Here is a 16,806-nt window from a genome sequence, read left to right on the forward strand (position 1 = left end):
TTGCAATACAGATGTACTGGCAGATTACACTCTCAGAATGCCTGCTAGACCCTGCCTATGGCTGGGTCTAACAGGGCACGATACCAAATTAGATAATTCATGCTAAGTTGCTGGATGCAAGAAGAAAGGAGGAGTAAGTTTAAAATTGATAAAAAAGAGTTTATTTAAATAGAATTAAGATACGAAATGACATTTTTTAGGATTGCTTCCAGAGGGGTAGATTAGATATGAGAGACAAGATGAGGTCCGATTGTTAGTAGATAACAGCCTGTAATGTCAGAGTGGTCAATAGGTTGTAGTGAGCGACCCTGGATGGAGAAAAAGGTGTGTGGGTTAGAGTGGATCAATGCTCCAAATGGTGGACTAATAGAGAGGAAACCGATGTATTACCTTAATGGTTGTAGGCACAATTCCTGATTATTTGCACCTAGTGCAGTTATGCAGGTGACTTAGGTGTATCCAGGCACCTAGTATACAGAAGACCTCAATTGAGTGTAGGAAAAAAAGGGATTGTATCGTTAGAGATTAGTCTGACAATAGTTACCTAATATGAGGGTACTATGTTTAGTCCTAGGAAGTACTTTAGGATGAAAGGGGAATCCTTTTGAAAGCAGAGCGAATATTTCACCTGGAGAGATAGAGAAGGGGATGGTATTATTTAATTAGAGCAGGTGTAGGTATGTTGATCAATTCCACTATAGCATACCTAATGTACCAGATGATTAATAGTTTAGTGGCATTTTATTCTTCCCTGGGTTGGCTCCAGTGTGGGCTATCTACCTTAGTTATTCTTAGTTTGTGAGGTAGTTCCTATTAGTAGGTAGATGGAGGGACCTGGTCTGCTGATTGTCAGGCAGGTGTTACAAAAAGCATGGTCCTACTAATACCAGGAAAGATGAATGACCAATATTATTGCTGAAAAAGGAAAAAAGGGGGGGGACTGAAGTCGCAATTCTCAAAATTTAGTGCAGTGATCACCACCAAAAACCCCAGCGTGGACACCCCGCTGAGATAGGTCATTTGTTTGTCATCTTACCTCATGAAAGATGTGGCGATACTAGTGTGGCAAACAGAGGCGACAAGAAAATTGTCGGAGTTGCACGTTGAGAGCACTGGTGTTATCTCATCGCTGTCTTCCTCCGGACTGCTGAGCAATTCTGAAATGATGGAGTTAAAGTGAAGCAGAGTCCCGGCCGGTGACTCTAGCTTCAGGCGGTGTAATGCTCGTTGGCGCGCTTGCTTGTGGTGAGGCAGGTGGGACGAGCAGGACCTGATGTGATGTCACAATCACGTGATGATCATGTGGTTGAACAAGCTACAGAGAGCTGAGAGGACCAATTCTCTGCAGGTCAGCTGGTTATACCTTTGAGAGCGCCACTGTATTATCTCCCTTATGAGGACACGATACCAGTCACTCCAGAAAGTCATGGTTTAAGGTCCAGGTGCCATGACAACCATCGGCTCCCAGTGATTTTGTCGCGTAGTGCAAATGGGGCTAAGAGAGGGAGCCCCCTCCCTCTCACAATCTCCTAAATGCAAGATCGCTATCAATTGCAGCATCTGGTGGGCTATTTAGCCATGGGGCAGTGCTGGCACAGAAACTGTTGTTACCACAAAAACTTGGCTGTCAGCTAAATCGCACTCTCAGCAGTGATCATGCAGAAAAGTGAAAATGCTTCAGAACTTCCCACTGATCAGATGCCGTGATTGGTTAATCAGATTGTCTGACTGATCACAGCGATCCTATGTCCGTTATGCAGTGTTAAAAGATTAATTCCAGCAAGTAAGGAAGCTAGGTTGTGTAAAAGTGCCACAATGATATTTTAACAATGCTCAACAGACATATTATTTCTCATGTACACTATATTTTAGATAATGGAGGCTAAAGTAAAGATCGGTATTATACATTTTTCACCATTAGGCTATGTGCCCACGATGCAGAAATGCTCTGGATTTTTCCTCAGCGTTTTTATATCTCCCTGGCAGAAAAAACGCATGCGGATATTACATGCGTTTTTCCTGCCACTGACAAGCGGAAGTGAAGCGTTTTTGCATGCATTTCTGCATGCAGGTTATCAAGCGCTTTTCAAGCGATTTCAGCATCACTTGGAAAGTGCTTGACAACTTGGTCACACTATATAAATCCATGCAACCGGCATGAATTTATATAGTGTGACCGTAAAAGAATGGTACCCGGATTTGGAGAATAGGAGACTCTCCTTCAGACCCGGGTACCATAGTACCTTTAAAAAAAAGAATAAAATAAAAAATATACATTATACTTACCTTCTGATGGCCCCTGGTGTATTTATCCAATGCGTCCTGGCTTGCCGGCAGCTCGCGGTACAATAAAGGACCTGCCGACGTCAGCGGTCGAATGACCCGTCACATGACTAAATGACGTCAATGCAGGTCCTTTTTAGACCATCGCGAGCTGCCGGCAAGCCACGACGTATTGCTAAATACATCGGGGGCCATCAGAAGGTAAGTATAATGTTTTTTTTTTATTTATTTATTTTTTTTACAGGTACTATGGTACCCGGGTCCAGAGGAGAGTCTCCTCTTCTCCAAACCCGGGTACCATCCACACATTGAAATGCATGGAATCTGCATCTGCAGATGCAGTGATGCGGATTCCAAGCGGTCCAATGCACGTCAATGGCGGCGAAAATGCTGCGATTCCACAAAATAGTTGGTAGTGCTGCGGATTTTTCCGCAATGATAATTCGCAGCGGAAATTTCCGCAGCATGTGCACAGCACATGTGGATTATCATTGGGGAACATGGCAGACCTTCTACCAAGCGTTTTTTAAGTGTTTCTGCAGCGGAATTGCGGAAATGCTTAAAAAATGCATAGTGGGCACACAGCCTTAAAGTCACACATGGGTAAGCACTTTTGATTGACTAAGTTGGAAATTTATGCCCACTTAACCAATCACAACTTCACAAGTAGTTTCTTTGTCAGTTTCTAGATAGAATATTGGCCATTCTCATTCAATAGTCAACACAAAGGTCTCATTCATACATTTGTGTGTTCACAAATTTGTTCTAGCTGTGTTTTTAATCAATAGAACAAATACACTTTTAATCTATGGGTCTGTTCACATGACTGTGTTTTATGTGGTTAGTGTGCACAAAAAGACCCAAATACAAATTATTTAAATTTTTAAATTCAAGTCACAGATAAAAAATCACAAGTATAAGACTATGGCTCTGTGAAAAACTCAGAAAGCACACTGATGAAAATTGGTCCTCTTTTTCCACGTATGAAAAAAAATGGACGTCTGAATAAGTCCTATACTAGTTAGACGGTCCAAAGCATTTTAGAAAAGCTTAGTCACAGCATTCCCATTGTTTGATGTAAATTTTCATAATGAATTTCTATATCACTGCAAATACACAGACACCAAAAGAAATATAGACTTCATGGATATTAGGCTTTTCTAATTTTTTGGTGCATTAAAAAACATTTTCATCACTATGAGGCTTTAATTTTAAAAGCACCTCCAAGGGAATGCCATCAACTATTTTTTCTTTATATATGATTTTCTCGACCTTCCTAATATTCCTTGATTAAGAAAAAAAAGGTAAGTATAAAAGACTTTTACAAGAAAACACATATTACTAAAGTATTCTACAGACTGAATATTTCTTACTAAAATTAAATATTTATACAGAAAAATAATGAGGTTCAATCAATCACTGCATTTGGAAAAACAATAAAACTCAGTGTAAGACTACATTCACACATCTGTGGCAATTTTCGTATCAGTGAGAAATTAACCATTTTTTTCTCATGTACACTATGCAATCAGGAAAAGCACTTTATAGTGTAATACTGTGTGGCACTTATGGTAAAAAGAAGGAGGATTGTACACACAAAAGAACTTCTGCAACATGAGGTACGATGCAGAAAAAAAAAGCATATAAGGTAGAACTTCCTCTCCTCCCGCAGAAGACATTTCACCTGTTTTTTCCTGATAAACTGTACAATCCTGCACATAATATGTGCATGAAAAGTTTTTTTTTCCTTTTTCCAATTACTGGTGCCTAATGGAATAATTATTTTTATCATTCAGCTGGACATTTCCATTTGATCAGCTATGAGGACAAATATACTCTTGATGCTGAAACTTTATTTGCCTCATGTGACCACGCCTCCTGTTAGTCAAGTGCTGGAAGAGTAGGCGGACAGCATCACCAGAATGAGGAGCATTGTGAAAGCAGCCAAGGACCAAGGGTAAGAATTACTCTTTAGGGAGGGCGGCATTGTCAGTCTCACGTGACCACACTGGTACAGTTCCTGACCTCAGTGGACTTTTTCATTAAGTTCTCAACTGTCGGTATCTACTTTTTTCTACCTATGGAGACTGCTTTTAATGATTGGGCAGTGTCATTTTGAAATAAAAGTACACACCCACAGATAAATGATAAAAAAAAAATAATACATTAGCCATTAGTAATTTCAGTACCCTTTATATCCACAATGGAAGGAAGAACACAAAAAAATGCATTTTTATGCGCATTTCTTTTACGATTTGCAGGAATTAGTGATGAGCGAACGTGTTCACCAATACTCAGTTCTCGCCCGAGCATCACTGTGCTTGACAAGCTCAGTGCTCAGCGAGTATTTTTGGGTTGCTCTGGCGGGAGCTTGGGTCCTTGCCCTGCAAGTTTGTTGCTCTTTAGAGAACCAATGAACATGAAAGGATTGCTTGCCACACACTGTAATGCCGTAGCCATGTTGGTTGTGGCATTACAGTGATTGGCTGGCCGCATAGTGTCATCGGGTTTATTTAAGACCCGGTGACGCTAGGCTCGTCACAGTCTACCCCAGAAACAAGCAGAGTAGGCAAAGCTGCTGAGTCAGGGAGAGATTTGCTTGTTTAAAGTTAGTAAAAGTATTCCAGAGCACATCTATATATCCATTTGAACTAACAGTCCTTCTGAGGACTAATCCAGCTGCATATATTCAGTGATGATAGCAGGAGTGAGGCAGGCAGGGTTTGTGGCAGACTGCAGTGCATACAGCACAAGTGGGTCCATTGCATGTTTTGACTGAACCTGCTGTTGCAGATATTTGTAGACATAGCCCCAGATATCAGTGGCTAGGGCTATTTTTTATGTTAATCCTGATTATTTGCTTAAAAAGCAATCCAGAGTACACCATTTTTCTGTTCCATTTGCTTGTTAGCACTGCGGAATACAGCCAGATCTTTTCCATATTACAGCGATAAAAATCCAGAAATTTGTAGTGAACTTGGAAAATATTGGCCTCCATTTACAGTTTGTTGCAGTGTGTCAGTGAAGCTATTTACACGTGGTCTCAGTAAAGAATAGTAACCTACAGGCCCGCTATTTAAAACTGTTGTTGTCCGTCAGACGTATCACATATAACTGCGGTCCAAATTCAGCCATTTCTGGCCTCGATTTATATTTTGTTGCAGTGTGTCAGTGAAGCTATTCACATGAAGTCGCTGTGAAAAAAAGTATTAGTAAACTACAGGCCCACTATTGAAAACCTTGGTTGTCCGTTTGACGTATCACATATAACTGCTGTTCAAATTCAGCCATTTCTGGCCTCCATTTACATTTTGTTGCAGTGTGTCATTGAAGCCGTTCATGCACGGTCGCTGTGAAGAATAGTAAAGTTCAGGGCCGCTATTTAAAACCGTGGTTGTCCGTCAGACGTATCATATATAATTGCGGTACAAATTCAGCCATTTGTAGTGAACGTGTAAAATATTGTCCTCCATTTACAGTTTGTAGCAGTGTGTCAGTGTACAACATTTTACAGCTCCATTTGCTTGTTCACAGAATACAGACAGATTTTTTCACTTTTATTCACATTACTGTATTGTGGAAGCAGAGGAACTTTTTTCAATGAGCAGATGCACATGGTCCATATGACTGCCATAATAATACAGAAATTTTGTGGAGCATGCCAAATATTCCACTCCATTTAAAGTCAGCCACCTGTGCGCTGTTGAACTAATTTACACTTGGACGCTGACAAATGCCATACTATTAGGCGACTGCCTGAAACCGTGGCCATCAGACGTTATCCCATTTGACTGCCCTAATAATCCAGCAATTTTGTGAGCGGGTCAAATATTACACTCCATTTAAAGTATTGTAGTTGTGGGTTAAAACCTATTCACAGTTGGCCGCTGACAAATAGCATATCTGTGAACAATGTTGGCAGAGTATTGTGCCACTTTTGCAGACTGACAAAGAAAAAGCATACAAAAAACAAGCTAAAATGGAAAAAATGCTAAGAAACATTCTTTCCAGGATAATGACTTGCATATAACGCCAAAGAATTATAAAAAAAAATTATGGACTGTGGAAGACATTGATGTGACCAGAATGAACACTCATCTGTATTTTGTGATGATACCACCTAGCGGCACCTGTCCTATTTAAATGCATCTAACAGTATAATTGATAGGGAGTACAATAGATTTTAAAAAATTTTGGGCAGCACCAGCAGCACGCAGTATAAGGCAATAATACCTGGCTGGATCGGTGCAATACTCTATCCATACTGCGATACCTCACCCTTAAAGGAATTTCACATAAGACAGTAAATATTCTAAAATATAGAATCTATTTGAATTGTCATTCCCATTACTAAGGAGTGTGTCTCCTATACTGTTATTGCAAATGCAGCAGTTTCAAGGGCTGCCAAAAATTAGGACACACTCCAATACACATTTCAAGAGACGTAAAATAAATAAATAAATAAATAAAAATACAGTAGGATCTTTCTTTAGTATAAAAACCAGACTCTAAAATGTAACCTTAATGTAATCACATTGTTCAGCTCCTGCACCTCCTCCACTTGTTCGGCCTCCACCTCTGAAATGACCACATCAGTCACAAGCTGGAAGCACTGCAGCACTGCTTTGGCTAAGCTGCAACAGGCTGTGCTGAAGATAATATGCTTAATGCTTATTTGACAAATCGAGCACCTCTGCAGAGTTGTTGAAAGCTGTAACACAGCAGGCTGATCTGTTGCTCTCACTGCTGAACATACAGCCATGCATGGTCAGGTGGGACAATGGCCAGAACCTGATGGCAGAGAAATGACCACCAGAGTAGATGTAGCATCGGCGTCTCTGCCCCCTGAAAGGCCTTCCTGGGCACTGTGCTTAGGGTGTGCGTGCACCCTCCCTCTTAAAGGGGCCACGCACGCCGTCCTAAGGAGTCCCTGGCCAATGGCCGGAGGACTTCTTATATAAAAGGCACCTTGTAACATACCTGGCGGCGTCCTTGCATAGTGGTCCATTTCCCACTGTGCAGGAGCGCGCACTTGATCTCCTGTCCAGAATGTCTCTCTGGCTTCCCTCCATGCTGTCTGTTTGTGTCTGTCTCTGCTGCTTAAGGGCGGCGCCCGATCACTTCCTGCTTTTTGTACCTGCTGTGGGTCACACCCCTTGTGCGTCCTCAGCCTATTGCTGTCTGACACTTGGTATATAGCTCAGCAGCTCCCTTCTATCCCTGCCTGTGCATAGTGTTTTCCTTCAGTGTGTGCTTTCACTCTGAAGGTGCCAGGTCCCGTCTTTGTTTCCTTGTCTGCCTTTCCTGGAGGCTGTATTTCCAGGCCTGTCTGAACTTAGTCCTGTATGTCTCCTGCTTTGCGGTATTAGTTCCCGTGTCTGAACTAAGTCCTGTATGTCTCCTGCTTTTTGTATCAGTTTCCGTGTCTGAACTGAGTCCTGTATGTCTCCTGCTTTTTGTATCAGTTCCCGTGTCTGAACTGAGTCCTGTATTTCTCCTGCTTTGCGGTATTAGTTCCCGTGTCTGAACTAAGTCCTGTATGTCTCCTGCTTTTTGTATCAGTTCCCGTGTCTGAACTGAGTCCTGTATGTCTCCTGCTTTTTGTATCAGTTCCCGTGTCTGAACTGAGTCCTGTATGTCTCCTGCTTTGCGGTATCAGCTCCCGTGTCTGAACTGTGTCCTGTATGTCTCCTGCTTTGCGGTATTAGTTCCCGTGTCTGAACTAAGTCCTGTATGTCTCCTGCTTTGCGGTATTAGTTCCCGTGTCTGAACTGAGTCCTTTCTGTGTTCTCTTGTCTGTCCTGTCTGAACACGCTCCTTGCCTGTTCGTTCCGCCTCTCTGGGGGCCGTATTCCCAGACCCGCTCCTGTATCCCTCTGCAGTGTCGGTCTCCTCCGTACACTCAGTTCCAGTCTGAACTTTCTCCTGTCCTTTACCTGTTTTGCCTCTATGTCCGTTCCCTTCCTTTTTCTGCAGAGTCTGAACTCGTACCTAACTCCTGCTTGTTGTCCCTGCAAGTACTGTGTGAGTATCTGGCTCTGTCTTTCCCTTCCTGTCTGTTCCGTGTGAACAGAGTCCTGTCCTGCCCTGCTTCTGCCCGCTGCTCCGGCAGTCCTGTCCTGCCCTGCTTCTGCCCGCTGCTCCGGCAGTCCTGTCCTGCCCTGCTTCTGCCCGCTGCTCCGGCAGTCCTGTCCTGCCCTGCCTGTACCCCTCTGCCTGTAATGTTCCTGAGTCCCAGTGTGTACTGGGCCCTATCCCGCCTGTGTTCCTACCTGCTAGTGCCTCCCTGTCTGCACTCTAGCTGTGCTTGCCTTTACCCCCCTGCCTGCATACCCGCCTGCCTGCATACCAGTCGTGCCTGCCTATACCCTCCAGTCTGTGTGCCAGCCTACCAGCCTGTTCCTGTATTCCCCTGTGTGGGTCAACAGCCGTGTCCGGGGTCTGTCCTGGAGTAGCACCTGGTCCCTCTGCTCGGTTCCTCCTTGGTGCACTGGCGTCGTATGCCGTCGTGCGACCCTGGTCGGATCGGGTGAATACTTAGTCACGCCCCTCCAGGCATTCACTCTCCGGCACGGTCCAGTGGAATCACTACCAATCACGCACACGCCGCTTAGCCCGGGCGTGTGCATAACAGCATGCACAGGCCATGGTTCCCGTTGAGCCCCACGGCCTTCGCTCTCTGAGAAGTTTTCCAGCGAATATATGCATTAAAATAAAATAAATAAATTTTTTTTTCTCCTAGCTGAGTTCCAGGCGAAATTACGCACCGTCTAGATGGATCTATCAGCTCTCGTTCCTGCGGATCCGCCACGTTACTATGGGGATCCAAGACAGTGTCGTGCATTTGTGGAGCAATGCATGCTACACTTTAAGGCCTACCCTCTCTATTTTCCTTCCGATTGGGCTAAAGTGGCCTTTATTATGTCTTACCTGGCGGGTGATGCCTTGGAATGGATCAACCCCCTATATGAAACACAGGATCCGATCCTCCGGGACCTAATGGCCTTCCTGGTGGCCTTTCTAATGGTCTTCGATGATCCTAACCCGGAGGCTCCTGCTGAAGCTTCACCTCCCAATATCCCGGAGCAGCCCCGATGGGTAATGTGTGTGGGTAGCGCAATAGTCCTCCAGCCCATTGAGACTACTGCCCACCCAGAATCCTCACAGGGTGACTACGCTTTCCGGAATACTTCTCTCAACCTCAAGAGGCAGTCCAGACGTGCTAGACGTAGAGGCAAGCCGTCACGCCAGGGTCTGTCCTCCCTGAGACCTCCTGACCCCAACCTTGAAGTCCCTACTGAAGCTTCATCTCCCTGTATCCCGGAGAAACCCCAATGGGTAATGTGCGTGGGTAGTGCACCAGTTCTCCTGCCCAAAGAGACTTCTGCCCATCCAGACTCCACACAGGAGAACTTCCTGCACCCGGCATCAGATGCTTCTCTCTCTTTAACCGGTGTGCATGTCCAAGGATGCTCCAAAGCTGTGGTTACCTCTGAGTCTGTGCACCTCTACTACCTGGCGGAGGATCCCCTGTTGCCTCCTGAATCCTCCGGGATACCACTCGATGACAAATGGAGAGAGACTTCTCTACCCCCGGTACTCAATACTTTGTCCGCTTCGTCCTGTGAGCCTGACAATGGGTACCCCAAAGTGGTAGTTACCTCCGAGTCTCTACACCCCTCCGACCAGGCGGAGGATCTCCAGTTGTCTCCTGAACCCTTCGGGGTGCTACCTGGTAGCGAAAGGACAGAGACTCTCCTATACTCTGTACCTGATACCTCGCTCGCTTCGTCCAGTGAGTCCAACCTAGTGTACTCCGAAGCAGAAGTTACTCCCGAGTCTCTACACCCCTCCGACCAGGCGGAGGACCTCCAGTTGTGTTCAGAACCCTTCAGGGTGCCACCTGGTGGTGAATGGACAGAGACTTTCCTATACTCGGTACCCGATACCTCGCCTGCTTCCTCCAGTGAGTCCAACCTAGTGTACTCCGAAGCAGAGGTTACTCCCGAGTCTCTACACCCCTCCGACCAGGCGGAGGACCTCCAGTTGTGTTCAGAACCCTTCGGGGTGCCACCTGGTGGTGAATGGACAGAGACTTTCCTATACTCGGTACCCGATACCTCGCCTGCTTCCTCCAGTGAGTCCGACCTAGTGTACTCTGAAGCAGTTGTTTTCTCTGAGCCTCTGCACTCTTCTGACCCGGCGGAGGACCTCCAGTTGTTTCCTGAATCCTCCGGGGTACCACCAGATAACAAAGAGACAGTGACTTTTCCTCATTATGTACCTGATAACCCGTCTATTTTTTCCTGTGAGCTTGACAAGATGTACCTCGAAGCAGAGATTACCCTCAAGTCTCTGTCCCCCTCCAGCCCAGTGAACGACTGGTCCTCGAATTCCCTGCGGAAGATTCTGGCAGGCCTGAAGAAGAGGGGGCGTAAGGGGGGAGGTACTGTAACATACCTGGCGGCGTCCTTGCATAGTGGTCCATTTCCCACTGTGCAGGAGCGCGCACTTGATCTCCTGTCCAGAATGTCTCTCTGGCTTCCCTCCATGCTGTCTGTTTGTGTCTGTCTCTGCTGCTTAAGGGCGGCGCCCGATCACTTCCTGCTTTTTGTACCTGCTGTGGGTCACACCCCTTGTGCGTCCTCAGCCTATTGCTGTCTGACACTTGGTATATAGCTCAGCAGCTCCCTTCTATCCCTGCCTGTGCATAGTGTTTTCCTTCAGTGTGTGCTTTCACTCTGAAGGTGCCAGGTCCCGTCTTTGTTTCCTTGTCTGCCTTTCCTGGAGGCTGTATTTCCAGGCCTGTCTGAACTTAGTCCTGTATGTCTCCTGCTTTGCGGTATTAGTTCCCGTGTCTGAACTAAGTCCTGTATGTCTCCTGCTTTTTGTATCAGTTTCCGTGTCTGAACTGAGTCCTGTATGTCTCCTGCTTTTTGTATCAGTTCCCGTGTCTGAACTGAGTCCTGTATTTCTCCTGCTTTGCGGTATTAGTTCCCGTGTCTGAACTAAGTCCTGTATGTCTCCTGCTTTTTGTATCAGTTCCCGTGTCTGAACTGAGTCCTGTATGTCTCCTGCTTTTTGTATCAGTTCCCGTGTCTGAACTGAGTCCTGTATGTCTCCTGCTTTGCGGTATCAGCTCCCGTGTCTGAACTGTGTCCTGTATGTCTCCTGCTTTGCGGTATTAGTTCCCGTGTCTGAACTAAGTCCTGTATGTCTCCTGCTTTGCGGTATTAGTTCCCGTGTCTGAACTGAGTCCTTTCTGTGTTCTCTTGTCTGTCCTGTCTGAACACGCTCCTTGCCTGTTCGTTCCGCCTCTCTGGGGGCCGTATTCCCAGACCCGCTCCTGTATCCCTCTGCAGTGTCGGTCTCCTCCGTACACTCAGTTCCAGTCTGAACTTTCTCCTGTCCTTTACCTGTTTTGCCTCTATGTCCGTTCCCTTCCTTTTTCTGCAGAGTCTGAACTCGTACCTAACTCCTGCTTGTTGTCCCTGCAAGTACTGTGTGAGTATCTGGCTCTGTCTTTCCCTTCCTGTCTGTTCCGTGTGAACAGAGTCCTGTCCTGCCCTGCTTCTGCCCGCTGCTCCGGCAGTCCTGTCCTGCCCTGCTTCTGCCCGCTGCTCCGGCAGTCCTGTCCTGCCCTGCTTCTGCCCGCTGCTCCGGCAGTCCTGTCCTGCCCTGCCTGTACCCCTCTGCCTGTAATGTTCCTGAGTCCCAGTGTGTACTGGGCCCTATCCCGCCTGTGTTCCTACCTGCTAGTGCCTCCCTGTCTGCACTCTAGCTGTGCTTGCCTTTACCCCCCTGCCTGCATACCCGCCTGCCTGCATACCAGTCATGCCTGCCTATACCCTCCAGTCTGTGTGCCAGCCTACCAGCCTGTTCCTGTATTCCCCTGTGTGGGTCAACAGCCGTGTCCGGGGTCTGTCCTGGAGTAGCACCTGGTCCCTCTGCTCGGTTCCTCCTTGGTGCACTGGCGTCGTATGCCGTCGTGCGACCCTGGTCGGATCGGGTGAATACTTAGTCACGCCCCTCCAGGCATTCACTCTCCGGCACGGTCCAGTGGAATCACTACCAATCACGCACACGCCGCTTAGCCCGGGCGTGTGCATAACACACCTCCTCCAAAATGGAGGTGCCCGTGCAAGGTTGTAGCTCTGTGTACTTACTCTGCTTCAGACCTCAGGTCCCCTTGCCAGCCTCACTACCAGTCTAGCCCGCCAGTCTGACTACAAGTCCAGCTTTCCAGCCTGACTACCAGTCCAGTCCGCCAGCCTGACTACCAGTCCAGTCCACAAGCCTGACTTCCTGGCTCCGCCAGCCAAGTACACTCTCCAGCCCGACGGTCTGCCTAGGGTCCAAACCCACCAGTTTGTCTATGGGCCGGGCTTGCCTGCCTACCCGGAGAATGTACCAGTTACCTGCCGTGCCTACTAGCCATCCTACCTGGAGGCTCTGCCAGTTACCCATGGTGTCTGCCAGTCCGTCTATCCAGATCACCCGTCAGCCTGCCTGCTGTGCTCTTCTGCTGTACCAGTCAGTCCCTGCCTTCTGACCCGTGGGAGTCACCTGCTCTCATACAAGGACTGGTCCAGAGTAGCACTTGGTCACTCTGCTCGGTCCTTTCCTGATTCACGGAGTCGATTGAGCCGCTGTGCGACCTTGGTAAGTCCGAGTCGATACCTAGGTACTTCCCTCTGGTCCCTCCTTGCACCGCAGCACAGAGGTTCCACCACCCGGATCCGTAACAGTAGATACGGTTTCCCTCTATGCCAGTCCTTTCACTGAGCTAAAAAATATGGCTGTGGTGAAATTCAACTCTCACCGAGAAGCAGTGTCAGACTGAAGAACATTGGGCCCACGAGAGGATTTTATTCTGAAGGCCACCTTTCTCCCACGCTCAAGAGCCACAGAGCAGCTACAAAGTTTGCGCTGTCATGAATTCTTCTGATGGAGAAGCTTGGGCCCACTGGAGGATTCTCTAGTGGGCCCGTCCAGCCCTGGCCAAGAAAAGTCTGTGTGAAGGTTCCTGGACACTCTATGGCTGCTTTTTTACAGAGGGGGAAGCCCACACAAACACGGGGAGAACATACAAAATCCTAAAAATGTTGTCCTTGCTGGGATTTGTTCAGGACCCCAGTGCTGCAAGGCTTCAGTACTAACCACTGAGCCACTGTTATCCCTCTGATATCTAACATGCTGGAGAAACCTGCATCTGCTGTCACTCAGTATCTTCAGCTCTTTGGTGAGAAACTAATGTATTTGGACAGCCACTCAGTCTACGAAAGAAAATTTCTGAGAAGGAAATTGTGGATGGCTTGGCTTCTGGTTCTGGGTGCCAATACCAAACCACTGGAAATATTCCAGGCTGGTTGGAGGTAAGCTGATTCCCACAGATAAGTACCAGCAGCAAGCTAAGGAGAAGGTGGCCTCTATCATCATCAAGACCTGCAAAGTTTGTGCTATGATTTCTCCTGAAGGAAAAGCCAGGGCCCACAGGAGGAGTCTTCGGTTCTCTGATGGGCCCTTCCAACCCTGCCGAGAAGCAGCCCTGGCAAAGAAAAGTCTGTGTAAAGGATCCTGGACACTCTATGGCCGCTTTTTTACTGAGGGGGAAACCCACGCAAATACGGGGAAAACAAATAAAATCCTTGCAGATGTTGCTCTTGGAGGGATTTGAACCCAGGACCCCAATGCTGCAAGGCTTCAGTGCTTACCACTGAGCCACTGTGCTGCCCTCTTTGCTCTTCCTCTAATATCTAACATGCTGGATAAACTTGCACCTACTGTCACTCAGTATCTTCAGCTCCTTTGTGAGAAACTAATATATTTGGGCAGCCACTCAGTCTACCAAATAAAATTCCTAAGAAGGAAATTGTCGATGGCTTTGCTACTGGTACTGGGGGCACTGCTAATACCATGGCATCGTGCCATAGTTCACTGGAAATATTCCAGGCTGGTTGGAGTCAAGCTTATTCCCAAAGAAAAGTAACATCAGCAAGCTAAGGAGATAGTGGCCTCTATCATCATCACGACCTGCAAGGTTTGCACTATGAACTCTCCTGAAGGAGAAGCCAGGGCCCACCAGAGGAGTCTCCTGTTGTCTGGTGGGCCCGTCCAACCGGCTGAGAAGCAGCCTTGGCTAAGAAAAGTCTGTGGGAAGGTCCCTGGACATATTATGGCTGCTTTTTTTTTACTGCGGACTGGCTTCAGCAATCTATAAGATTGCCATCTATAAGATCCCTTCACTGGCTTCCCATTGCCCAAAGACTCCAGTTCAAAACCCTTACCATGACATGCAAAGCCATCCACAACCTATCTGCTCCATATATCTGTGACCTAGTCTTCCGGTTCATACCTGCATGCAATCCTCACAAGATCGCCTTCTCTACTACCGTCTTATCTCCTCTTCCCACAATTGCATACAAGATTTCTCCCGTGCATCCCCCTACTCTGGAACTCTCTACCCCAACATTTCTGACTCTTGCCTACTGTTGAAACCTTCAAAAAGCACCTGAAGACCCACCTCTTCAGACAAGCGTACAACCTGCAGTAACCCTCGCTCCACCATACCACTGCACGACCAGCTCTATGCTCACCTACTCTATCTTCTCCCATCCCTTGTAGACTGTGAACCCTCATGGGCAGGTTCCTCTCCTCTCCTGTGCCAGTTGCTGTCACATTTTTGTTCAAGATTATTATAATTGTTTTAGCTTTGTATTTGTATACCCCTTTTTCACACGTAAAGCGCCATGGAATAAATGGTGTTAACGTAATAATAATAATGTGGTCCAGACTCATGGCTACTGAGATTGGACCATGTGGAAGACAGGGAGGTGGCTGTGGCAAACTGACTGGAAGCATTATTATCTGTTTTCCAACAAACAACCTTTTCACACTGCTCGGACTTCAATAGTGGTGTTCTGCGGCCCCCTAGAAATTGGGAAAGGAAGGCAGTTTGACATGATGTGGGTGCTTGTTGTGCTCCCTCAGCAGACACAGTTTCATCTTGCCCACGTCCTCAGCCTCTGTGTGCACCATCACAATTACGTCCACTTCCCTGTCCCTTGCCACACTCCTTGCCCATTTTAAATGGAGTTTAATATTTGTCACGTTGCCAAAAATGTCTGTATTATTACCGCAGTAATATAGGATCACGTCTGATGAGATGACCACAGTTTTAGGCAGTGACTGGGAGTCAGAAATGCTTCCAGGGGTCTTCCCTATTCTGCTCCCATGTCTTTTCAGCACTGTATGGATGTGTCTGATCATGTCTCACAGACCACAGGGCCAGATAAGGTAGAGAAATGTTAGAATGACATTTACTGGTGAATGTATTTTTCACCGTTAAAAGCAATGCAAAAGTGCAAAAACGCATCAAAAACACTATGTGTGAACATAGCCCAAGGTGTGGAGGAGCATGTTTGTTTTTGGCTATTTATTTTACCTTATATACAAGTCATTACCCTGGAAAGGATGATCCTTAACATCTTTCCCAGGAAAATCCATTTTGGTTTCGTTTTTGTATGTTTTATTGTGAGCCCGTAAAAGTGGCATAATACTTTGACAACATTGCTTACATCACTGACCTGGGAGGCAGAGATGCTTCCAGGGTTCTTCCCCATGCTGTTCCCATGTCATTTCTAGGTCCCCTGCAGACCTACAGGGGGGGCACTGGAAAAATGCTCGAGTTTCCCATAGACTTACATTAGGCTTGTTGCTGGGTTCGAGCACTCGAACATTCCAATTTGCTCGACTCAAGTGATGAGTACCCGAGCATTTTAGCGCTCGCTCATCACTAGTAAAGGTGCCAAAACATAATAAAAGATATAAATTTGGTATCGCTGTAATCGTATCTATCTATCTATCTATCCCGAAGAATAAAGCTGCCTTATCAATTTTACAACACGAGGAACAGCATAAAAAAACACAAAAATCAATTCCAGAATTGTTGGTTTTTGTTCTTTCTGCCTCCTAAAAATTGAAACAGAAAGGGATCAAAAAATGACATGTGCTTGAAAATGATACCAATAAAAATGCTAACTCAACCCACAAAATATAACTCCTCACATGATTCTGTCGGCAGAAATATGGCAATGCAAATACTAGTTGTATTTTTAAAAACATCTTTTAGTGTTTAACAGTAGCCGATCATAAAAAACATATAAATCTGGTATCGCTATAATCACATCTCCCCGAAGAATAAAGTCTTCTAATCACTTATACCGCATGAGAAACGGCATAAAAAATAAATAAGACCAATTCTTCACCTGCTGCTGATTTGCTCATTCTGCCTCCCATAGATTGTAGCTAGGCGCCACTCACAATTATCCTGCACTTTACGCTAACCGCTTAAACTAGGGTTCCTGTGTGAATTTCTGAAATACGTAATTCAGATGGAACCCCCAATGTGAAAATTCCCTATAATGAGGCAGATGAGTACACTGTGTATGTCATTTGACCTGTGATCTCGCGGTGCCCTCTTTTTATGAGTGCATAAAAGTGCCATCGGCCACAGCTTTGTGC

This window comes from Phyllobates terribilis, unplaced genomic scaffold (assembly GCF_046119375.1).
Source record: "Phyllobates terribilis strain yellow unplaced genomic scaffold, ASM4611937v1 Scaffold_5__5_contigs__length_657084704, whole genome shotgun sequence".
Classification (NCBI taxonomy): Eukaryota; Metazoa; Chordata; class Amphibia; order Anura; family Dendrobatidae; genus Phyllobates; species Phyllobates terribilis.